The sequence below is a fragment of the Sceloporus occidentalis genome, unplaced genomic scaffold (genome assembly GCF_023333645.1).
Source record: "Sceloporus occidentalis isolate IW3139 unplaced genomic scaffold, rSceOcc1.0.p SCAF_17, whole genome shotgun sequence".
Taxonomy (NCBI): Eukaryota; Metazoa; Chordata; class Lepidosauria; order Squamata; family Phrynosomatidae; genus Sceloporus; species Sceloporus occidentalis.
Window position 1 is genome coordinate 11,290,580 of NW_028316997.1, and position 27,270 is coordinate 11,317,849.

Below are 27,270 nucleotides of genomic sequence, written 5' to 3' on the forward strand. Positions count from 1 at the left end.
ATGATTTATGGTGCCCAAGGGTGATTAATGAGCTTGTCATAGCCAAGAACATTATGGAGAATAGCACAGAGCTCCATGATGCAACAGTGGAGATAATTTTTTTTTTAACATGTAATAAAGCAGCCTGACCAATAGACACAGGGAATGTACACGGATTGCCATTAATGGAAGCCTTGTGCATTCGTGAGAACTTGGAGGCAGGGGTGTACCTAGAGTATTTTGGCACCCGGGTCGCATACTGTGAGGGACTTTAAAATATAAAGACATTTACACAAAATAATGTTTCACAAACTTATAAATAAATAAGTTTAACACCTTACTGTTTCTTATTTGTATTACACTTTGGGGCAAGGCTGTTCTAACATTTTTACAGTGTTGCTGTAATTTTCTTCTTTCTCATTTAGTGCAACCACACACATTACATATTGTTTGTTTCAGGACAAGCAGGGCTTTCGTTAGATACCATTATTTTTATCATATTATCTAAATTACTATAAAAATGATTTTTTTTAACAAAATTACCTTTTCTCACTTTTATTTGAAAAATCTTTTACTCATCTGCAAAAACGAATGAAAAAACATACTAAATATATTCTACTATTTGTCTTGAGTTTAAAAATACCAAATGTTTTTATGTTTATTTTTTCTGTATGTTACAGGGCAATATATATATATATATATATATATATATATACACATACACGCATACACTTTACATCAGTGGGGAATATTTACATGTTACAATTTTTTCTCTTTAAGTAATTTTTTATTTTTTTTACTAATCACATTGTGTTTAGTGAGCTGGGCTCTATTGCCTTGCGTAGTTGAATGCAGTACCTGAATAGACCCTCTGTGAACTTAATTGGTGTGTCAATTGGTGCCGCCATCTTGTGAGTGGCAGCAATGCAATTCACTGATGGAGCTTTTGGTTGGTCTTCGGAGCAATCACAAGGAGATTGGGGTAGGGGGGTTGTGTTGCTGAATGTCTCGATATCAAGGCATGTCATCAATACCGATTACGGTGGCACCTTTGTTGATCAGTTTGGCAGCCATTTTTTGGGGGGGAGGGCTTTCCTCCCATGATTCATGGCTAGCCTCACTTGTGAGGCTTCAGTGGATGCTGCAAAGCTGCCGATTGCGGCGAAAACGATGCAGGTAATTGAAAGCAGCCCGTACATGTACTTTGTCACGATGCAATGCATTTGTCGTGAAGTTGTTAAATAAATAATATTTACTGTACTGATATGGTACAGAATAACCCATCACTATACACTGAGCCACACATTGACAGTAGTGCAGCATAACCCCCATCACTATATACTAAGCCAGAAATTGACGTGGTAGGCCTCTGCCCCTAAAAGAGCCTGTCTATGCCAACTCTGCTCCTTTAGCAGCCTGCCTGTGCCACATTTGCACCCCCAAACAGCTACCTGTGCCACCTCTGCCTCCCATAAAAAGCTTGCCTGTGCCACCTCTACCCCCTAAACAGCCTGTCTGTGCCACCTCTGACCTCTCTAAACAGTCTGCCTGTGGCACTTCTGCCCCTCTAAACACCTCTGCCCCACCTAAAACGCCTCCCCGTGACACTTCGACCTTTAAACACTCACTTACTCATTCATTCACCCTCCCGCACCCCTTACCTCTCTTGCAGTTTTCACTGGTCCAGGGGCCGGTCCAGCAGCACTGTCTATGCAGTCCGATGGCCGTCTAACGGGGGCCTGCAACATCTGCTCAGCTGGCCCCTGGCCCACCTGACTGTACCCCCCCTTTAGATATGCTACTGCTTGGAGGTTTTGTTGTTACAGACACTTCCTGTAAACACTACAGATCTGAATTCAGGTCAAAAATCATCAGTACATTACACAGAGCATTCACTGATTTAATTAAAGGCATTACCACACCATGAGACAGAGATTTATTATTAATGTTTCCATTATAAGAGGCACTCTCTCAGTGGATTAATATTATTTACTAAGCATTAATTCATGATTAATTCATATTTATTGCAGATTAAGCATGACTGATGCTAAATCATAAACAAAGGGATTATTATCAAGGTATCATGGGAAGTTCATGAATTGCACTAACCATGGGTAAAGGTAAGATATGCGACATTCATGTATTTCATCATATGCAAATGTTTTAGTGTGAACTTTATCAGCTGTATACAGAAGTATGTTGGGGATTTTGGCTTACATCTGTGTTGTTCCACCTACTCTGCTGAAACCTGTTCAGCCACCATACAAGAGGTGACTATGTCTATAACACAATCAGATCCATCTTTTGGACACAGTTGGCTCATATAGGGTTGGAGACCCACTGAACAGATAAGAGAATAGAAAAGGCCAATAGGGAGAATTTGATATCAGCAGCTAAGTAAAGGGGGATTTCTCAGCCTTATAAATTAACAAATTTGGAAACATCACTTTTAATAAAGATTTTGTTTAATCATTTTTAAGAGTAAAACATGTTTAATGGCACTTTGAAATGTCAAAATGTTGTTTCAGTTATATGTTTAGCCAGTAATATATGTAACAAAAAAGCATGTTAAAATTGTGCTGTTTTAATGTGATTAATAAAAGTATAAAATACAAATGACAGATCTGCTAAGGTGTATTGGCTTACCTTACTAGAGAGTTCAATTAATGTTGACACAATATGTGGAAAGGATGACCTCCAGTGGTCACTCGATAAAATGATCTCAGATATATATATATATATATAGTGACACTGTAAGATAGAAGAGAGGATAGTTAAATCTGGGTGTCATCAGCAGGTAGTTTTTAAAGCCAAACATTGAGATTAGTTTGTCATATGAGGTAGTGTAAAGAATCCGAAGATTCAAATTATTCAAATGATTCGAATCTCACAGGGATCCGAATCTTACAGAGATTCGAATCATTCAGAGAATATTACTGATACCATACTTTTATAAATAAATACATTAATAATGTTCACTGCCCCCAGGATTTAGATTCCCCTGAGTTTGCCCCCCTTAACCTATAACTGCACCTTCAGTTAACTTTATTAAATTAATTAAATTAACCCTCAGTCATCAGCATAAAATTAACCCTAAACACCCCATCAACCATAACTGCCCCTAAATTAACCCTAAACACCCCATCAACCATAAATGCCCCTAAATTAACACTAAAGACCCCATCAACCATACCAATTTATTAGGTAATTTATCTGGAGTACATGCAATTAATTTAGGGGCAGTTATGGTCAATGGAGTATTTAGGGTTAATTTCAGGGGCCGTTATGGTTAATGGGGTCTTTAGGGTTAATTTCAGGGGCAGTTATGGTTGATGGGGGCTTTAGGGTTAATTTAGTGGCAGTTATGGTTGATGGGGTATAAGGGTTAATTTTATGCTGATGACTGAGGGTTAATTTAATTAATTTAATAAAGTTAACTGAAGGTGCAGTTATAGGTTAAGGGGGGCAAACTCATGGGAATCTAAATCCTGGGGGCAGTGAACATTATTAATGTATTTATTTATAAAAGTATGGTATCAGTAATATTCTCTGAATTATTCGAATCTCTGTAAGATTCGGATCCCTGTAAGATTTGAATCTTCGGATCATTCGAATCTTTGAACGACTCTCTGACTGTATGAGTCATCTTTCCTCTGTGAATTAATGAACTTTAACCTGACCCCAGAGTCTGTGTCTGAGTGCTCTGCAGATGACTCACTCTAGGATCAGGTTACAGCTGCATGAGTCACAGACTGAACTGGCACTGCTACAAATGAATCGTTCAGTCTACTGAACCGATTCATCCGGATCACTAAAAAGAATCGTATCAAATGAACGATTCGTTCATGATCCGGACATCACTAATCTGGCACTCTTCGAAAAAAGTTTGGACATGCCCGACTTAAGAGGACAAAACATTCTAGGCCCAGAAATGTAGTGTAGTGGTATACTTCCAATCTCATCACATAAGATTCTTTCCTATATTACCTGCTTAACACTCATGTCATCTTTATCCATTACATCTGGATGCCGAGGAGATTCTATTTTATTCATTTCAATAAAGAGGCTTAAAATCCTCAGCACCAGGCCCTTGCTGCTCTGACCAAAAGAGTCTAAGAAGTATTTTTGTTTTTTAACAAAATATGTTTTTGTACAAAATGTGAGAAATAACGTATATATATATATATATCATACAGTCACTTCATAAACACATACCAATTACACTGCAAACATAGTTCGATCATTTGCAAATTTAAAAACAAAGTCCCCAAATTTCATTTTAAAAATCTGGTCACCAGGTGGTTTCCAGGACAAATATATAATAGCAAAATAAAGCAGGAAGGGGCCTCTTCAATTTAAAAAGCCCCATATACTAAGGCCCTAGTGTCATGAACCGAGGACACAGGTTGATAAGGAGCCCAGGTGCAGGGGATACGAGGGGCTCTGTCTGTACCCCACAATGATTTATGGTCTGGGGTTGTTACAGACAGGCGCAGGAATAAACCACAGACAACAGATCTGGATCAAGAGTTGTATTGAATGAGGTGGTACAACAATATATATATATAAAGAGTCACGCGACTTGGCAGGAAGCCCACTTGCGGGGCACACGGCAGATAAGCCCACTTGCAGGGCACACGGCAGATAAGCCCACTTGCAGGGCACACGACTTGAAGCCCTCTTCCGGGGCACACGGCAGGTTGCCCACTTGCAGGGCACACGGCAGGTTGCCCACTTGCAGGGCACTCAACCAGGGTAGTCCGCTAGTGGGCAGTCATCCTGGGAGTCGCGATGCAGGGCACTCCTCTTGGGAGTCCACTTAGTGGGGCGCAGGCCGCAACTCAGGAACACGGCCGGTACTGGAACAAGGCCGGTACTGGAACAAGGCAGGTACTGGAACAAGGCACATGGCAGATAAGCCCACTTGCGGGGCACACGGCTTGTAGCCCTCTTCCAGGGCACACGGCAGGTTGCCCACTTGCAGGGCACACGGCAGGTTGCCCACTTGCAGGGCACTCAACCAGGGTAGTCCGCTAGTGGGCAGTCATCCTGGGAGTCGCGATGCAGGGCACTCCTATTGGGAGTCCACTTAGTGGGGCGCAGGCCGCAACTCAGGAACACGGCAGGTACTAAACAGGTAGTCCTTGAACAAGGCAGGTACAGGAACAAGGCAGGTACAGGAACAAGGCAGGTACAGGAACAAGGCAGGTACAGGAACAAGGCAGGTACAGGAACAAGGCAGGTACAGGAACAAGGCAGGTACAGGAACAAGGCAGGTACAGGAACAAGGCAGGTACAGGAACAAGGCAGGTACAGGAACAAGGCAGGTACAGGAACAAGGCAGGTACAGGAACAAGGCAGGTACAGGAACAAGGCAGGTACAGGAACAAGGCAGGTACAGGAACAAGGCAGGTACAGGAACAAGGCAGGTACAGGAACAAGGCAGGTACAGGAACAAGGCAGGTTCTGACAGGTTCTGAAACAAGGCAGGTACAGGAACAAGGCAGGTACAGGAACAAGGCAGGTACAGGAACAAGGCAGGTACAGGAACAAGGCAGGTACAGGAACAAGGCAGGTACAGGAACAAGGCAGGTACAGGAACAAGGCAGGTACAGGAACAAGGCAGGTACAGGAACAAGGCAGGTACAGGAACAAGGCAGGTACAGGAACAAGGCAGGTACAGGAACAAGGCAGGTACAGGAACAAGGCAGGTACAGGAACAAGGCAGGTACAGGAACAAGGCAGGAACCAAACAGGTAGTCCTCCAACTTCAATGTCAAGGCCCAGACTGCAGGGCTGGGCAGGTTTATCAAGGCTGACTTGATCAGGTAAGCCACTGCAGCTGGACCTGATAATCAGTCTGAGATGTCCTGATTGGCTAGGGCGGCCACTAGTGGCAGGAAACGTGAAAATGGAAAAACAAGTTTGAACAAGTCCAGCTAGCGCATGGTGAAACGTGACACCTAGCTAGTTTTCCAAATGCGTTAAATATTACTATAGCTTTAGGGGGGTTTGCGTTCTGACTAAACTTCGCTTTCACCGTTTTTAAAGAACTGTTCCTATGTGTTTAATCAAATGCATATGTTGAACAAACGCCAAATAAATATTCCGTCCGTATTATCCCGCTCAATCCTTCAATACATGTCACTCACACAGGAGGTTCAATGCCGTAAACCATTGAGTGCTGTTATATTAGACGATATGCACAGATGGCGCTTGAAGTTGAACACTAAGAGATAGTGATGTCCGGATCATGAACGAATCGTTCATTTGATACGATTCTTTTTAGTGATCCGGATGAATCGGTTCACTAGACTGAACGATTCATTTGTAGCAGTGCCAGTTCAGTCTGTGAATCATGCAGCTGTAACCTGATCCTAGAGTGAGTCATCTGCAGAGCACTCAGACACAGACTCTGGGGTCAGGTTACAGCTCATTAATTCACAGAGGAACGATGACTCATAGAGTCGTTCAAAGATTCGAATGATCCGAAGATTCAAATGATTCGAATCTTACAGGGATCCGGATCTTACAGGGATCCGGATCTTACAGAGATTCGAATCATTCAGAGAATATTACTGATACCATACTTCTATAAATAAATACATTAATAATGTTCACTGCCCCCAGGATTTAGATTCCCCTGAGTTTGCCCCCCTTTACCTATAACTGCACCTTCAGTTAACTTTATTAAATTAATAAAATTAACCCTCAGTCATCAGCATAAAATTAACCCTTATACCCCATCAACCATAACTGCCCCTAAATTAACCCTAAAGCCCCCATCAACCATAACTGCCCCTAAATTAACCCTAAACACCCCTTCAACCATAACTGCCCCTGAAATTAACCATATAGACCCCATCAACCATAACGGCCCTGAAATTAACCCTAAAGACCCCATTAACCATAACGGCCCCTGAAATTAACCCTAAATACTCCATTAACCATAACTGCCCCTAAATTAATTGCATGTACTCCAGATAAATTACCTAATAAATTGGTATGGCTGATGGGGTCTTTAGTGTTAATTTAGGGGCATTTATGGTTGATGGGGTGTTTAGGGTTAATTTAGGGGCAGTTATGGTTGATGGGGTGTTTAGGGTTAATTTTAGGGGCAGTTATACTTAATGGGGTGTTAAGGGTTAATTTTAGGGGCAGTCATGGTTGATGGGGTGTTAAGGGTTAATTTTAGGGGCAGTCATGGTTGATGGGGTGTTAAGGGTTAATTTAATGGTGAGAGTTAATTTAATTAATTTAATAAAGTTAGCTTAAGATGCAGTTGCAGGTAAAGGGGAATGTAAATCCTGGGGCAGTGATTATTAATGAATTTATTTATAAAAGTATGGTGATATTATCTGAATGATTCGAATCCCAATGAAGGCAGAGAGTCGTTCAAAGATCTGGATCTTACAGTGATCCGGATCTTACAGTGATCCGGATCACTGTAAGATCCGAATCTTTGAACGACTCTCTGCCTTCATTGACATCACTCGAGTAGGCAGGCAGGAGGGTTCATTGACTAATGAAAGGGGCGGGGCCAATCGTTAGTGTGCCTGCACGGAGTTACTGGAAAACAGTAACTCCTGTGAGTCACACTGAGTGATCCGAAGATTCGGATCATGAATCGGATCATTTCAGTGAACGAGTCGAAATGATCCGATTCACTTTAATGATCCGAACTTCCCATCACTACTAAGAGAGGCACAAGCTATAATATTCATAGGAGAACCAAAGCTCATGAACTGCAAAAAACGTCATACGTGCGCGAACTTAGCAAGCGTTTGCGTACCCGCTTTATTTTTAATGCATTAAACAACAAGATGAGCATTGACGGTCATTGAGTCAGAAAGAACAGCAGTGGCCTTCTTGCTACGCAGACCTATTTTCTGTTGGTTCCCTAATTAACGATTTATTGCTGCGTGCATTGCGGACTGAACGCCTTGGCGAGAACGCGCTACTGGATTCGCACGCGCCTAAATACTTGAAGTAGCTGCGCGCGTGCACAGCTCGCTGTGTTCTGTGAGAGGCGCGCGTGCACGGCTCGCTGTGTTCTGTGAGAGGCGCGCGTCCGACGTTTCTGCTGTAGAGCCGGGGTCGGAGTTCGTGGGTAAATCCAAGATGGCTGCCGGCGCGCCCCGGACCCCCCACCATCTCTGACACTGGTGGCTGTGTGTATGTGTGACAGCGCCAGGAGGAGGCGGGACCCCGTTATCAATACCTCGGGCTATCCTTAACCTCCTGCTCCGAGCTTGTGCTCACGGCGACCCCTCCTCTGCGCGTAGATGAGGTTTGCCACGATCCTGGGAATCCGCATCAAGCCCGGAAGCAACAACAAAGAGGTAAATAAATGACATGGTATTCTGGCTAGCCCAGCGCCACTCAACTTATCCACCCATAGCAACAGCCATGGAGAGCAGCGGCCGCTCTATGTACTATATCATGTCAGACGACGGGCGCTCTCCCATGTCGCTGTCACACAAGCCTACTCCGTGGAGGAATAACACGGCAACTTTTCCTGAGCCTTGGCCCTACTGCACCACGAAGCATTAACCTCTTCTTGCTCAGAGACGCTGTATCCTGAGGACCTGACACACCAACAGGTCTGCGGGAGTCCCAGGGGCAGCTCCGCTCTGAGGGAGGAGGGGTTAACCTCTTGCCTGCCAGAGGCGTGTTAAGCACAGGCCCATCTAGCAGTAGGGATAACGAAAGATATCGATCTATAACACACCTGGAAGTTAGTCCGATTTTGTCCTTTCCCGCGTCTGTTTATTTGTCCGTATGTCTGTGCGATGTAAATATGTATCTTAATAGTTCAGATTGGGTTTATATATGTGTTAATAAACCAAATAACAGGGGAAGATGCATATTTGATTGCTTGATTTTTAAAGATAGGGCGTAAGTAACTTTATTGTGTACACACTTATTCCCCCCCCCAAATAGCTACTCTGTGATTGGTCAATCGAAGGGGAAAGGCCTGATTTCATCATTCTTCAGTGTACATTATCACTTTATGTTGCCGGTTTGAATTGCTCTCCAAACACTTCTCCATATTGCAGCAGTGTGTTTAGAAACCATTTCCCTCTCTGTCTGTGTGCAGCCATTGTTTATACTTGGCATGCTAATTATACTTTAGGTATAGGAAGTGCATTGCTGTATCTATATGGATTTTATTTGGATTGCATGAATAATAATAATGCCTTTTTTTTAGGTCTAGAATATAAAAATGAGCTGCGTGCTAAAATGTATTATTAGCGCTGGCTTAGAAACCGGTATGGTAAACTTAGGCTGTGGCACAACGTAACCTTTTTCTTGTTTGTATAACACATATTTATACTAGAGCATTATATTTTGAATCGGTAAGTGACAAACACCTTTCCTTCCTGGTACCTGCTTGATTTTGGGAAAACTTTCATCCAGGTGGATTCTCACATCGGGAAGCATAAATACCAGGGCCACCTTTGAGTCTTAAATGTAATGCTCGAGGGTTCAGGTATATTCCTTGCAGACCGTGAAAGATTACAGTTGTGTATGTTAATACTCTGTTCTTGTTAGATCTTACCTTTCTGTGCAAGGTGGGCTGAAATAATGTGATCTATTGTCCTTACATGTTTTCTAGCTAGCAGTCTGCACAGATATACAGTCTGTATGGATATAAAGCATATGTTTCTTTCAACACAAAGGATCTGGTTAACGAGAAACCAGAAGAAATTACTCTTTGTGCCTCCCCCACCTCAGCTCTTTGTAGGCTGATTCAAATTACATTAAAGACAAAACGCTATGGTTTAGACCTTTAATTCACTTGGCAGCAATGGGGTTAAAGCTTTAAACTTCCATCAAATATTTGTCTTAAAAATGCAAAGGCTCGTGAGGACCAGATGTGCCTAGAGGTAATTAAAACTGCTATTTTGGGGGTATCTCAACTAGAATGTTACAATTTTGTACAACAACCAATTGAGTCTTAAAAAAGCCATTTCCATTTTGACAGTGCATTAAATTAGTCCCAGAATGTACTAATGTAAGTACAGTACTCTTTATGAATAAATAATCTGAGTGCAGTGAAAATATGCTGCATAACACTGGCGAAAAGGCCTTAATTAACATGGGCGTTATGACTTTTCATGTTACTTGGATCAAAACAATTGCGACTGGGGTAGCTGTTGAACAGTGAAAAAATGTACCCTTAGCTACTTCGTTTGGCAGTACCGTTTCCTGAGTATGTGACATACATTAAAAACAAATAGTTTGTTCCAAGTTGAACTTTTGAAGAATATGGTTTTCGGGCATGTTTGTGAATTACGTATCGGCAAACGCTGCCCTGTTATAAAGGTGCTATTAGATTTTGAAACATTACTGGACATCTCTGTTTAAAATTATAGTGGTTGTCAGATTTTTTTTTTTTTTTTTTTATTTTTTTTTTTTTTTCGGTGGACTCTGATGCAGCCACGGCCATGTACTGGTAGCCACACATATATCCATACTGTCCGTGACGCATACTTACATGCGCACACACACTGTCCCCGACATAAAAATACCCACTCATAAATTGGATGATCGTGGGTTATGCCAAGACTTTTATAGCCTCAAATGAGACACAAACAAAACGCTTGAAAGATGCTTATACCGTTTTTTCCAAAAGTAGATAATCACCTGATTGAGAAGGGTATTTTAAGAAATTATTGGCCCCTTGCCAGAAGGGTGACGAACAATCATCCCTGAAACTACCGCAGCTTTGTCCCAAGGCTTTTTATCTGGAGAACCTAAATTACATTAATCATCTTTAACTGGAAACTATTATGTTCATCAGTCAGATTGTATATTTTCCAGCTGACAAAATTATATGGAACACTTACACATTTTATATACTACTACTCTTGTCCTACCGATTCAACTTGTGAACGACAAATATATTTTCCACTTTGCTATGCCGTAAAGGTACCCTCCAACAATCATATGGACTTTTATTCTAGCTGACACCTTATAGCCTGTGTAGTTTTGCATGCAGATGCATCGATGGATTCATCAGGTTCACATGTATACATTCACGCTGCTTCCCGGCCCCCAGCTCCTTGGCTGGGTACTGCTGGCTCATGTGTGATTTCCATATTGTTGGTGAATGCCCTGACTGCAGAGGCTGCATAAAAACCTCAGGGTCACTGGTTCAGATGCCGGCAGAGGTCAACTCAGCCCTTTATCCTTGCAAATGCGCTACTTTTAACCCCTTAATGACAAAGCCCGTACATGTACGGGCTCAAAATGCAATGTTTTCAATGATTTTAAGGACCGCCCATTGTCCTTAAGGGGTTAATATTTATTCATTATTGGTAAGGCTACTTAGGACAGTAGACTGTTCCTGCTTTAAATCTTGTGTGAGTAGCCTTTGATAACTATTTGAGTGACTACATGATTACGTATGCTTTTTACTGTTACATATGAAACCATATTTTCTGGAAGTTTTATACTTATGGCTTCTTAAATGTGTTTCCAAACATCCTTGCTAGTTGTTCCAGTAGTGAAGCTAAAGTATTCAACAGTTAATCAAGTCCACTATACAGACTGATTACAGAAGCTGCCGCAAGTCCTCTCCATACAGCAGATTTCATAGGCACATTAGGCGGGCACTGTATAAATAAATTCAACTGGAGTGATTGGTGCGCAAGGTGTGTGAATTATGAATAAAAAAGGGATAAATAATGATGAAACTAATTGTGTGCTGCAAGTCAACCAAAGAAACAAACCCCCACTGTTGTTTCACTTCAAACAAATACATACAATAAACACCAGGTGACTGCACTTTTCACACCCAATAAGTGTGAACATACAAAATAAGTAGATGCTCCACATACTACAATTATAGGTAGTAAAGATTGTAGTATGCAAAACTTCAAAGAGATATGTCAGGATCTCATATAAGAAAAAATTAAAAAAATAGTGTAATATACAGAATGATATAGAATAAGAAATAGATGGACTCTTACATTTGGTGGGGCTTTCCCAAGCCCATATGGATGCGCGTATATCGGAACCAGGATGCTATTTCCTTTCTGAAATATACCCCTCGAGGTCGAAAAATAATAATGGGAGTTGGGGGTTATAAAAAATTTTGTTTACTGTTGCTTCTTCCAAAAGCTGAAAATAGGTAAAATCCAATAAATAAAAAAACAGCCGTCCCGCGGTCTTCAAATTCAAATTTGCGGCGTCCCGTGTTCTGCTGCGGTCTGGTTTACGGCTGTATGTTCGGAGCAGTGAAAAGCCCCTCCTTTGTCCTATGGATGTTGGCGCATATGATGCGTTTCGCTCAAGGCTTCATCCGATACGTGTAGCTGACGTTCTCTTATAAAAGGGTCTGAGTGGCGGGGTTCGTTATACGTTGTCCGTATGCGCATCAAACATCTCATAATTGATGCGCGTATGGACAACGTATAATAATTGTCTTTTTTTTCTTATTTCTTATGAGATCCTGACATATCCGAAGTTTTGCATACCACAATCGTTGCTCCACATACTACAATTATTGGTAGTGTCAACTCATTTTGTATGTTCCCGCTTATTGGGTGTGAAAAGTGCAGTCCCCTGGTGTTTATTGTATATCAGGGGGGGCATTGACATAAATTATGGTCAAGTGTGTAACACAGTATTAACTGGAATAATGTGTCAAGACAAGGGACACAGACCTCCCATGATACCAGATAAAGGGCACCATGATCATCAAATAAGGGTAGAGGCAGGGACAGAATGTGTTAAGCAGTCTAGCTGGAAGGCAGCTTGACTTCATAGCATAAAATAACGGGATACTAGAGAACAAAATGCAAACCTGCACCTAAAACCCATCTCAATGCGGCAAAGACTGAGTGTTCATGTGAAAAACCGATGTAGGCGAGCATGCATGGGTGTAGAACTGGACAGGACCACGCTAAATGAGATACAAGCCAGACTGGAGTATTATATAAGTTGTTTACTTTCTTTGCATTAAAATAATACATGTGCAAATTAGTTTAACAATACTGTTTTTCCCCCTTTTAGTAAATCTAATATAAAACAGGCCAACTACACTGGGCTTTATGTTTACAATCAGTGGATGATCTGCTGCCAGCTGTTGCATTCATTGACATTCTGGACATGAGGACAGTCACTGGTTTGATAATAAATGCTACACTAAGGTATACATATTTATTTTTCTTAACTTGTTTAAAATGTTTTTTTATGTTTTACAGTTAGCTTTCAAATTATATTTTATTTTTTGTATTTAAGCAGCAACAAACCCCTACATTTTATTTATTCAACATGGTTTACTGCCTCATTTGCTAATTGGTGACATGCAATGAAGCATTACTACATTATTTTATCAAAACTACCTAGTTCATACCCCCCCCCCCCCAAACAATCAGAATAATTGTTTTGGGGATTTTTGAAAGCAAGGGACTATATTACATCAAAGAAACTTAGATCTGTGGCAAAAGATGGCAAATTTAACTTATCCAATTAGTTGCCTGCCCTGATGTTAGGTCCATTCTCTGCCCTTGTGTAGACTGTAAGGACCAATCAACAGTGATATAGTACAAAACGATAAGCAACACAAATCTCATCCAGGTCTGCCGATTAAAACGTTATCTTTATTTCACAGTTTCAAATAAAAAAAGGGGCAGCAAAAGAAGAAAAAACTAAATACACCTTGTGGAATCACGTATGTAACAATGGAGATCCAACCTGAAACAAAATATTACTGAGAACAGAACATAGGTGAAAAATAAAGATATTTTGTGAGCAAGTACTGCAAATCAGATCAGATTAATCATGAATTCACATGTTTACAATAAAAACAGTCAAATATTAAATCAAGGACCTACCAGAAATATAAAAACATAAATGATTCTTAAACTCATCACAGTAAACCAAAAGGATGATATAGAATTTTTATAATGATCTAACGACTAAACTTTTAAAGTGAGGTTTATGCGTTTGTTTGTTTTTTTTGTTTTTTTTTTAGATACAAATTTAACTTGTGTGTTTGCATGTCTCACAAGGGTTTGACCTACATTTCTAGATACCGTTTATAGGTTAATTGTGTTTAACGATTTCTGTTTGGTCATAAATAAAATAAAAAAAACAAAACAGGAAAAACTTGAAGCATTCTTGGGTATCTATATTTGGAGTCTTTATTCAAAGTTCACGTTTTATTAGGAAATGGAAAAAGATGGTTGCATAAGCTTTTGGGACATTTATTTAAGATAACATTATCAACTTGGACTAAAGACGATATTTATACTATACATGCCCATACATTGTGCACTATATTGTGTGACAAGTGCTAATTCAAACGGTTTCATGGAAAAAAAGTTGATCATAATAATCATCCAAAATAAACCGTTTAAGATCCACACTAACTGCATATGGGTCATACGGCATATAAGGAGATTTCATATCCAATGTAAGAAATTAACTCAATTTGTCATTTAATGAACCAATGCTAAATTATTATGAGACGCTTTAGAACAGATGCCTATACCTTGAATTGATGTATCTTGATGGAATGTAATAGGGACATTTTAGGCAGTTCAGCTGTTTGTTTAGTAATATCAATCATTAGTAATGGAAATTTTCACTATTGCCTCTGTATTGTACTAATTAGACCAGGATCTACATTAAACTTTTTTAAAACTAGAAGTGAAAATAGGTTTATATAGTAAAGTAAAAGGCTATAAGGCACAATTCCTACAGTCTTTGCCAGCGCCGTACAACATTATATAAATCATTTTAACGTGGTTGTAGAAATACTATATATATATATATATATATATATATATATATATATATATATATATATATATATATATACCAGTCCAGACATCATTTAGGGTCTGTATTAAAAGATAGGAGCAAAAATATGTAATTTGCTCTTCTTGTTCTCATTCTGTAAATTGCTTGCTATTTTGTATAATATACTGCCCCTACATTAAATGTAAAACTTACAATTTCATGTGTTTTTGTTTCATGTGTACTTTATCTTCCTTTTTCTGGGTTTACTGTGATTATTGAACATTAATTTATACTTTTATATATTATCTTTGGTAGAAACTGCATTATATTTTAATGTCTATGTTCTTATATTTATATGATCAACATAATTTACTTTTAGGTATGATTTGCAGTGCTTACATAAAATCTTTTTATTTTCCTTATGCTTTTTTAAAAAAAATTATATTTATTTTTACTTTTATATTGTTATGGGTCAGATCTCCATTGTTAACCCAAGTGATTTAGTTTCTCCCTTTAACTTTGTACCTTAAAATCTTCTGCAGCTTAGATGTGCATCCCCCACAAAAGGCTTCAGGTAGAAGCCCTCTGAGAGTCTCTGCACAGCCACTAATTGGCGGAATGCTTCTTTAGATCTAGTGTTTCTTTCTTGATTTGTTATTCTTTTTGGCTTTTTTATTTTTAAATCGAACCATGCATGGGTACTTAAAGTAAATTGAGATGAGAATCTACTTACTTATGATGTGATTATTTTCAGATATACTACTTGTGGAACTCGCTATGACATGCAGGGGTGGACAGTTTTATGCTGCATTTAGGAACCAGAAGAAAAAAATACATGCTGGATGTATTAAACTTCAGCTGGTTGTTAAGGATTTTTTTGGCAGACTTTGCCCTAGTTTATACATACTTTAAATGGACCTAATAAATCTTTAGTATCTTTATTTTTGAACCAAACGTTGTTCTTTGTTGTGGTCAGGTTTTCTTTCAGTTTCCGGAACGATGAACCATTCTTTAGAAAACTCCATTCCATATGAAGACTATTTGAGGATGAAAGCCCAGACAATACCACCTCATCGTATGAAGGAATTTTTAGACTCCCTCAATGGGAAGGGTACAGAAGAATTGCAGCAGTTTGTACATTCTCCAATATCTGTGTATCAGCAGAGGAACCATTATTTTTATATGGACAGTACTGACGTGGCAGGTTCTTTGTTAGAGCTAGCTAGGCCCATTGCATCACCTTTGCAACATGCTACTGTCAGTCCGGGTGTTACCCTTGATCAACATCACATTCCTGTGCACCATGTACAATTAAGACAAGGACACCATATGGATGTGCAGACAAGCCAGTCAAGTAAAGCCTTGGAGCATCAGGTGGAGGGCCAACCTGTCACTGAAGGACAGAGCTCTAGCATTGCTGGTACTTCTAACTCACATGATAGAAGGTCTTGCTCATCGGGATTATCACAGCCAGTGAAAAAAAGAAAGTTTGACTTGCCAATTGAGGACAGTTACTCTATTAACCATTCATCTTTACAGAATAATTCTGCAGTGCTTGCTCTGCCTGTTCAGAACCAGCAACAAACGTACATTCCTCTTCGCCAAGAGCTGCTAACCGTGGATAGTAGTCAGTTGTATGGATTAGTGCCTGCAAGTACATCAACAGCTGGGCAACTACCAAATGTAGAGTCGTGGGCAATATTTTCTGCCCATGCTACTTGTCCAGAGTCTCAGACAATTATGCACACGTCTGTTCCTCAGGACAGCAGTGGTGGTGTACAAATGGGGGAGATTCCATTGAGTACAAGCAGTATAAAATTAGAGGAGAGTAAAGAGAGCTTTGAAGCAAAAAAGAATATATCTGAAAAATCTGTGCATGCTCCAGGTACATCTGGATACCCAATGCAATTAATCAACATGAATGGGAATATTCAAATTCCATTGTCTGTACAAAGTGGGGGCAGAGTCTATCAGCCATCCAAATACTGGGATCAACAAGTACAGGTGAGTCCTCATTGTTCCAAATGTGTTTTTTTTAATGTATGTCTTTTATCTGGTATTGATGGAAATAGATGAATGTGTCCCCTCTTAAGGCTTCTTTGCAAATAAACATTTAAAACTTTTTTTTTTTTTTTTTTTTTTTTTTTTTTTACACATGACTCTAGACTTTGATGTCGATGGTAACAATTGCTCGATGTTACCATACCTTACAATAGTATGTGATACATAAAAAGAAAATGGTAGTTTGCTTAATTTATTATTCATTTAATTTTTTTTTCTTTTAAAATATATTTATTTACCTTTTTACCATTTGTCCAAAAGATATAAACCAAGAACATAAAACAATTATAAATTTTTTTTAGAGGTAGATTGGATTTAACATTTATACAATTGTCTTTTTTTATTATTATTATTATTCCTGTGCAAGTTTTTTTGTAGTGTTTAACATACGAATACAAAGTACAGTTTTCTGAACATTCTGTCCTTAATGTTCTCACGGTGTGGTGACTAGAAGTCCTATTTATATTTTATAGCAAACTCAGAGCAAGGTCTTGCCTGCTATTTCTAAAATGTTTTATAGAAATGAAATGTCTTCTATTGATTTCATCATTTATAGCACTTTTCACTAGTGCTGATTATTTTCTATGCTGCTTATAAACCTATAGGGTTGACTGTGCAGCCTTTTTTAATTGTCCCTGCACATTTCAGTATGTCTTTAATATTCTGTTGATACACAAGATCATCACGCTAAATTAAGAACTACTTGTAGCTAAATGTCTTTGTTTTTCCAGTCTCAAGGCTTACAGTGTTCTCCATCTGAGACCCACCTACGATTGCAAAATAATGCTGATTTTCCTTGCATACTTAAGCCAGACGAAGGAGCTTTATTTTGGAAGACCTGGGCACAGATTAAAAATGCGGAAACTCAGAAAGAGGTTGAAAACAAGCTGCTGCGACCTGGAAGTATGAATCTGGTTATGTTACATCTCAATCTCCTATATCTGGATGTATATATAAACTTAGGCTTCATATAAATTTAGTATTAAGCCCAGCATTTTTCCTGATCTAATATTTTACTTATCGCTGTACTAAATTGTGGATCAGTTTAACAGATCTTGGTTTTGTTTTCGTGATGTACAGCTTAATGTTTATATTGGCTTTGGTTACAGGTAGAAGACCAATCATTTATAAGGAGGATGTTCTATCTGTGCCAATAGCAGAGTTAAACTATGGATTGTGCCTAATGACCAAAGAAGCCAGAAAGCATGATGGTTCCCCATATGATGCTGACATGTTGTATTATCTATTTCTTTGTATGCAAAAGGTAAATATATCTCTCGTTCAGCCGATTCAGAACAAAGCTGTTCAACCACTTTTTATATTTCATCTTTTTTATCTCGGTGTGCATGATATGTTTTGTAATTTATTGTCAAAACTTTACTTGACTACATATAAAGGAGGATCATGAACATTCTGTGGTGTGATTCTTGATGTCTGTGGGCTTTGTAACCACGAGAATGCCGTTTTCACAGTGTTGTATAGTGTAACCTTTTGTGCTAGCACATTTGCTGATAATATAAAATGCTGCTGTTTCATTTGGCTTTTCCTTTTATGTGCACCTGCTACACCACACAAAGCACTACATTATCCTTGAGTTTTGGAACTCAATGTAGATACTAATTTATAGCTACCTTAGGACTCATCTTGTACCACAAGCTATACTAGAGAAGCATTGTTGCTGTGCTTGGCCTATTTCGGAGTACGTAGAAATTGTAAACATAATTGATGTTTCAGACATATAAAAACTATTTTAAAAAGTAAAATTGTGGGCATTGTTTGACAATTATTATTATTATTATAAGTTTCTTGCAAAAATGTTCTAGTAATGTAACAAGATAACAAGCATTTTTTTTGAAATATAAATCTTTTATCTACATTGTATATACTTTGTTTAACTCTATTTGTACTTTTGGTTTCTACCAGCAGTAGCTGAAATGTTGTATCCCTTTAAATTTCAGCCTTTTATTTCTCATGTTTAAGAAACTCCTTTTAGTAATGCCCCGGTCATGTTAGTAGGGTAAGAACATTACTTGCTATGTTTTCCTATATTACTAATTTGTATTATCATGCATCCTTGCAACCCTATTCAACATTTCTAGAAACTCTAACATGAGCTGATCTATGGATAAGCTTAATGTCAGGCAAAGTTATTTAGAAGTTAGGAGTCAGACAGACAAACCTAGGAGCCATCTCTATATTTTGAAGAGCCAGAAAGAGATACAGCCTTAGAGATCAATATAAAATGGCACAGATGTTAGGAGCTTGATCTAAAAATCATGGCTACCTTTTTGTCATGGTGACTGTTGATCACTTAGCACATCGTTATTTGGATCCCCTGTCCTGATACTGAATTATAAAAAAAACAAAATACTGTCTGTCCTTCTCACCCTAATAAAGTTGGCAACAAATATCTAAACATAATATAAATGAGAGGTTTTGGTTATATGAATTGGCCAAAGCATAATTAAGCTCACCCGCCACGTCAAGGCACACTCTCAATAGGGTGAAAACCTACTCTCACCTCCTACATAGTGGGCACACAAAGCAGTTTATACTGCTACCAAAACCAGATGAATGTGTTGGGGGAGGTGCAATTAAACCTCCTCCCATTTAACCCCTGGACAGCAAGCCCTGAATTATCAGGTATTGTACAATTGACCAGGACTGCTGATGGAAAAGTCAGAAGATGTTTAATATTTGCTTCTTATTAGCAGATGTGATTTGAACAGCTAAGTTACGACAAATCATTCTTGTGAAATACAATTCTGGCTGGGCTTAGAATATGTTGAGGGCAATGGCTTGCAGTGATAGTAAATGAAACAAAAATCAAATTAATTCCAGACCTGTACATGGCAACATCTCCCAAACCCTCTTCAATGCAAAGTTGAATATTTAAATGTGTTATGGCATAAACATCTAGAAATTAATGCTAATTTAGCATTAATGTATACTGTTATGCAGATTAAAATGACATTTTTGCTTCTGAAATACTGAGTAACTCTTACGTTAACATCCCACTGTGTCATTTTGTAGTAGGCTGTTTTCAAGCAGCTTTAGAAACCCGTACAGTTACATCCCAAAACACTCAATGCACAAAATGTTGTGCAATGTTACTAAAACCTCTTTCATTCAGAATAAAAAATATTGTATTGTCCCTGTGGTGACAGCCAAAGCATGGGTATCCTCATCACCTTTTACTTGCCAGGTGATGCTACATTTCTTAACTAGTTGGAACCTAGACTATGAGTACCCCCTTTACAACACGCAATGTATGAATATTTTTCATAATTAAGATCTCCCATGTCTGTAAGCTGTATTTAAGACCTTCCAGTGCCTTTACCATCATGGATGAGGAATGCTGTAACCTCTGGGTCACTAAAAAGTAAACTTTTGTTAGTCAGTGCTACAACTTAAGCTGCATATCTACAACTGACAAAACAACTCATGTAGTTATTAAATATGATTTGTTTAAATTAGTGCCTGCAACTTTGATTTTGCAAGCTGCCTGACCTGAGAACACTAACTGAAGCCTGGAGGTTACCAATGCTCTCCTCTCTGCATGCAGTCCACCTTACAATGAATGAGCTGACAGCCTTGATACATGAGTCAACTAAAGTCAAAACTTGACTCTGTGGCAGCCTCTCATTTTCTCCCTGATGACCATCTTTCTTACACGTTTACGGGATTTTTCATTTCCTAATTTTCCTTAGGCAAGTCTTCGCAAGGACTTCCTTTCTCCATTGAGATTCACTTTTGTATTTGCTTTCCCTACAATGGGTATGGTTACATGATGTCGTGGAAAGGGCGTGGTGTAGATGGTAGGATGGTAGATTGCCAATTGGGCATACAGCCTACCCATGTGCTCCCACTTTCCATCACCCACATAGTAGGATTGGGATGGATTAAATGTAATGGGAAAACCCCAAATGGGGTGCATGGAACCCATATCGGTGGGATATAAAGGTTAACACATAGTTAAAAATAATAAAATTGAAAAATGCATACCTGCTACCGACCTCTAATTACACCACATGGGGTGGGTGAGGTCTATGCCGTGACAGAGATCTCAAGGCAAGTACTTTTTATAGAATACTTTGTTACCCTTCAGTAAACCTTACTTTTAAATTGGCAAGTGTGGTGTCTCTTTATTTTTTAATTTGCTGGAGTGTGGTTATGATGAGTGCTTAGCTTTAAAATAACGTTTAAATAGTGGATTTAAGAATTGACATGTAAACTACCGTATTTGTTTGATTAAAAGACGACCCTGATTATAAGACGACCCCCCACCCAAAATCTGAATATTAATTTATGAAAAAAGCCTGAATATAAGACGATCCTATAGGAAAAAAGTTTTACCAACATATGCTAATTCATGTAAACTATGTGAACATTTTTTTTTTTTTTTTAAATAAAAGCTATGATTGAGGAAAAATATTTTGTTTTTATTTCCTTTTTTTTTTCCTGGCCCCTGGCTTGCCACTCTGCCCCAGAAATGCATTATACCCCCTATATGCCACTGTGCCCCATGATATGCCTTTTGACCCCCTATATGCCACTCTACCTCCAGAATTGCCTTATACCCCTATATGCCACTCTGGCATTTAGGGGGTTAAAAGGCATATTATGCGGCAAAGTGGAATATTAGGGAGGTATAAGGCATTTCTGGAGGCAGAGTGGCATTAAGGGGGTTAGAAGGCATTTCATATGCCCCCCATTTAACACTCCCTCCCCCTCCCTCCTCCAAACTTACCGGAGCTTCTGAGTCCCCGGTGCGTAGTCCAGGCAGCGTGTACAGCTCTACGCAATTCGGGTAGACAACTTCCTCTGCAGCCGGGAGGAGGTGCGTCTAGCAGCGGGGGTTGTCTGCGTCCATCACGCAGACCTTCCCCGGCTGTCGGATCACGGGGAACTCTGACAGCCGGGGAAGGTCTGCACGATGGACGCAGACAACCCCGCCGCTAGCCGAACCTCCTCCCGGCTGCAGCGGAAGTTGTGTACGCGAATCGCGTAGAGCTCTACACGCTGCCCGGACTAAGCACCGGGGACTCAGAAGTAACGGAAAGTTGGGGGGGGGGCAGGAGGATCCAGGTCCCCTGCATCACTGCGGGGGATCTGGATCTTAGTCTCATAGTCAGACCTAGGTGAGGTCTGATTATAAGACGACCCCGATTATAAGACGAGGGGTATTTTTCAGAACATTAGCTCTGGAAAAAACCTCGTCTTGTAATCGAGCAAATACGGTATGTTTTTAGGTTAAATGTAAGAAACCGTCTCTGTTAAAATAATGTTGAGTTATTTTTTCTTTTTCTTTTCTCAGCACATGTTTAATAACAACCGTATTGATAATGTCTTTGCTGATCTTTACTATTCTAAATTTCTGGAGAAGCTTCACGAAGTCCTTAAAGGATGGTGCCCACGTGTAAATCCCTTTGGTAAGGCTTTCTGATTCTTCATTTTTATTTTTTTTTGTAGTTTGAAATGTTGGCAATCAGTTACTCACTGCAGATTTTTTTTACGCAGGTTACATAATACCCACTTGTGTGTCTGAAGAAATGTTGTGGGACTGTAAACAGCTTGGAGCTCATTCTCCGACTACACTACTCTTTACTTTAATGTATTTCAACACCAAGTAAGTAGAAACTGGGAGTGTCTGCAGGTTAATTAGCCAAAGGAATATCATCCAAGCTTGTGCTTTGTCGAATTGTATTACTAAAAGTAAAAGCATAAACTTTTGTCTATTAACCGTTTGCCAGGATGTGATGAGGTTGTGTGTCTGAAATTGTGCCTGGTTTACTTGTCACTACAGGTCATGAAGTAACTTTTTAAGCCGTTACCACAAGATAATCACAGTCACCATCCAATTTGACTTGTGTCAAAGTGTATTGAAATTTCTAGGCATCCCTGACATCTGTATTATATATGTAACATTAATAACTATTCTCATCACACCCCAAGTGTAAATCCTTACATGTTGGTATGAACAACCTAGTTCTGTGTCCACATGGTCATGTGTTCTTTCCTGACATTTGTACTGTTTCAGTATAAGTTTATAACAGTGTACTGTATATTTGAGTGCTGCTTTTTTGTGCTAAGACAGTTTGACTAGTAGATTAGTGAATGCGGCATCTGAATATAGTTTTAGAAAAAAATTTTGTTATGGGTTGAATTAAATTTACCCCTTAGTGTAATTGTGCTAGCTCTCATTTTTTTCCCTCTTTCCTAGGTACTTTGTTTTGAAAACTGTAGAGCAACATTCACAATTGGCTTTCTCTAAAATCACAAAGCAAACTAGGAAGAATCCAGGAATAGGAAAAGATAAAAACAATACAATACGTTTTCTACGACTATATGGCCCAGTGCAAACCGGTATGAAAGGTAAATAAAAAAAAAAAAAAAATGCTAGAAAGTATACTTTTTCCAAAATTGGCATATTTAAACTACAGTTGTGGCCAAACATTTTGATAATAAAACAAATATACATTTTCACAAAGGCTGCTGCCTCACTTTAGATGATGGTAATTTGTATATACTCCAGAATGTTATGAAGAATGATCAGATGAATCGCAATCAATTGTAAAGTTCCCCTTTGCCATGAAAATTATCTTAAGCCCAAAAAACATTTCCACTGCATTTCAGCCCTCCCCCAAAAGGACCAGCTGACATCATGTCAGTGATTCTCGTGTTGACGTAGACAGGGCTGCAGATCGCTCTATTATGCTGATTGTGTTAGAATAACAGGCGCTTTAAAAGGAGGGTGTGCTTGAAATCATTGTTCTTCCTCTGTTAACCGTGGTTACCTGCAAGGAAACACGGGCTGTCATCATTGTTTTGCACAAAAAGGGCTTCACTGGCAAGGATATTGCTGGTAGTAAGACTGCACCTAAATCAACCATTTATCGGATAATCAAGAACTTTAAAGAGAGAGGTTCAAATGTTGTGAAGAATGCGTCAGGGTGCCCAAGAAAGTCCAGCAAGCACCAGGACCGTCTCCTGCAGTTGATTCAGCTGTGGGATCGGGGCGCCACCAGTGTGAGTGCATCTACACGCACAGTGGGGTGAAGACTTTTAGAGGATGGCCTGGTGTCAAGAAGGGCAGCAAAAAAGCCACTTCTCTCCAGGAAAAACATCAAGGGCGGACTGATTTTCTGCAAAAGGTAACGGGATTGGCCTTCTGTGGACTGGGGTAATTTTCTCTGATGAATCCCCTTTCCGATTGTTTGGGGAATCTGGAATAAAGCTTATTTGGAGAAAACAAGGTGAGCGCTACCGTCAGTCCTGTGTCATGCCAACAGTAAAGCATCCTGAGACCATTCATGTGTGGGGTTGCTTCTCAGCCAAGAGCACATTCTTCAAGAGCAACTCGTCCCAACCATCCAAGAACAGTTTGGTGATGAACAATGCCTTTTTCCAGCATGATGGAGCATCTTGCCATAAGGCACAAGTGATAACTAAGTGGCTTGGGGAACAAATCATCTAAATTTTGGGTCCATGGCCATGAAACTCCCCAGACCTTAGTCTCATTGAGAACTTGTGGTCAATCCTCAAGAGGCAGGTGGACAAACAAAAACCCACACATTCTGACAAGCTCCAAGCATTGATTATGCAAAAATGGGCTGCCATCAGTCAGGACATGGCCCAGAAGTAAATTGACAGCATGACATCGGATTGCAGAGGTCTTGAAAAAGAAGGGTCAATTTTGCACATTGCACGTATTGTCTGTTTGCATAAAAGTAATTGTTAATAAAAGCCTTTGACACTTAGGAAATGCTTGTAATTATACTTCAGTATACCACAGTAACATCTGACAAAAATATCCAAGAACACTGAAGCAGCAAATTTTGTGAAGACCCATACTTGTGTCATTCTCAAAATGTTTGGCCACCACTGTATAGCCTGCAAACGTAAAAGTGATTGTATTCACATGTTCGATTGGTTGTGTTCATATGCTTACAAGCAAATGAGACTCTGTGTGTGTGTGTTTTTAACATGTGTGTTTAACCCTCTCAGGACTGAGGAATTTTTACACTTGTGGGCGACAGCATTTTCAGCATTTCTGCTGTACAGCTCTGCTCTCCTCACACTAAAGAATATGATCAGCAGCAGGAAAACCTGCTACGAGACCCAATTGGGATCTCTGTCAGAGTGAGGGAAGTTTGGCTTGAGCCCTCTCACATTAGCTTGGGGGCCTGATCTCCCATGCACCAGTAGGGATTTAATAGTACTCCACCCAAAGTCAACTTTTTTGTGACCTACTATTATTTCTATCATCACAAAGGGGTTACCTTAAATGAACAAAAACATGTGGTACATAGATATGCTAAGCCCTCTATTTGCTGCTGTTGGGCAGTCTTGCAACCCAGTGACATGATTTTGAGCCTAGGGGCAAAGGGAAAACTCACAGGGAATACACTTAAACAGAAACCCCATGCCCCTGAAACACTAGCTGTAAGCCAGTTAGCTTGGTCAGTAAAAATGCTGTTCAGTCTGTGTAGAGACAGGGACACTGAAACAAATACTGTTTCATTGATACTGAAAATCGCACTTGTTTTTAATTGACTGTTTAGTTTCATTTAGGATGACTGAGTACTTTACTATGAAACCAATTATTGGCACAAGCAACCTGTAAAATTCACTCAGTGGGTTTTACAGAATAAAACAATAGCCCAAAATAGCCACATATAAAATGTAACACCTGATCCTTCATATGTAATGGCATAAGGAAAGAAGTTTTCAAATAAAATGCATGGCTCTCGTGAAAAATTGAGCATTTCTTCCTCCGCTTGCTGGAAAGGGTATAACCACAAAAATGATCTTTTGTATGGAATGCTTTTTTTCTTACCCATATGAGACTATTATAAAAATCTGCTCACAGATACTATACCCTGGCGTAAATGTGCATACTGTATAGTAAATGTCAGGAGAAAATTGAGCCTAAATGATGAAACTAGTTTCTACCAAGTCATTTTATGCAAATATTAACTTCTATCCTTTAGCTAAGCATTATCAACACTATCAATATATTTATTGTACTAATTTAACTGCAGTGAAATTATGTAGGGTGCACGTCGAAAATATTTTTTAATTGACATGCTCTCAAACTTTTATATGGCTTGTTTTCACTAGTGACAGAAGAAACTTATGTGGAACAGCTTGAAAATCCAGATAATCCTCTGCAGTGTCCAATCAAGTTGTATGATTTTTATCGCTTTAAATGGTATGTGTTTGATTAGCGGTTGGTTTCATTATATTGCCATTATTATGAGGAGATCCTTTATTAACATTTTTTGTTGCAAAATATTGTAGCATGTTTATAATAAAAGTACTGACACAAATTGGATATGGTCGAGGTATGTGTTCCTAGATGGATGTGTGCATATATAATTTGCTTTTATCTTTTACAGTGTATAGACAATAGAATATTGTAATGAGCTTTAGGTGCAGCTAAAATTATGCTCTATTAAAATGGTGATCTGTTCTAATAAGGGACTGATGCATATAAAGCAGCAAGTGAAGTCTCAGTATGATTCCATAACGTTCTGGACTCTTTGAAACCCCTGGTACTCGACCACATTCTCTCATAGCAAGTTTCTAATGTGAAAGGATCTCGATACCTGATTATGTGTGAAATGTACACTTCATATACAAAGAGAAGTAAATATTGATGTCATACTGCAGAAAATCTGTTGGGTCAGGATTAGACAGGATCAAGAAAATGGCAACATGACGCAAGTGGGACAAAAACCCATTGTATTTATCTCTAGAAACGTACGGATACATTTGTGTGTTTTTGGATTCTCTTGAATGTGAAAAGCTGCATTTTCCAGCAGAATTTTGACAGTGTTTTAGTCCAGTTTTCTTTAAACATCTTTTTCTATTGTTTTCAGTCCTCAGGGGGCCCGAGGACCTACAGATGCCTTCTACTTGGTTCCTGAACCAGTGGTGGCACCAAATAGCCCTATATGGTACTCTGTACAGCCTGTGAACGAGGAGGTGATGGAGCAAATGTTGACCCGAATATTAATGGTTAAAGAGGTCCAGGAAGCACATGCTTCATCTCGACTTTCTGCATATTAATCACATCTATACAACCACAATATCAAAAATGTGTACATACCGTTATCTGTAAAGCATGGTTAAAATGTGTAGATTCTTTGCTTTACCGTACTTTATATTCCACAGGAAAGGAGATTTGCTTTGAGTATACAAAGCACTTACTGACCACAATCTATGTTTATCTGTTTGTAGCAAAGCACATTTTGGAGATGAAATGTTTGTTTTTGATGATAATTTAATGCTGACATTGAGCACTGCATGTACAGTGCTAAAATTCTTGTTTTGGAGTAAATTAAGACTCCAAATTTATTTAATTTTATGTAAATATTTTGCTTTGGTCACTTATTTTTCATACAAGCAAATACATATGAGGTCACTTCCTGTCACAAGTCTTGGAATTCTAAAATATGTACCATGTGA

General features: G+C 39.2%; 1 pseudogene; it reads left to right on the forward strand.

The window, feature by feature from the left end:
• Positions 1-15,735: 15,735 nt before the first annotated feature.
• Positions 15,736-26,934, forward strand: LOC149302849 (transcriptional regulator QRICH1-like; annotated as a pseudogene).
• Positions 26,935-27,270: the final 336 nt, after the last annotated feature.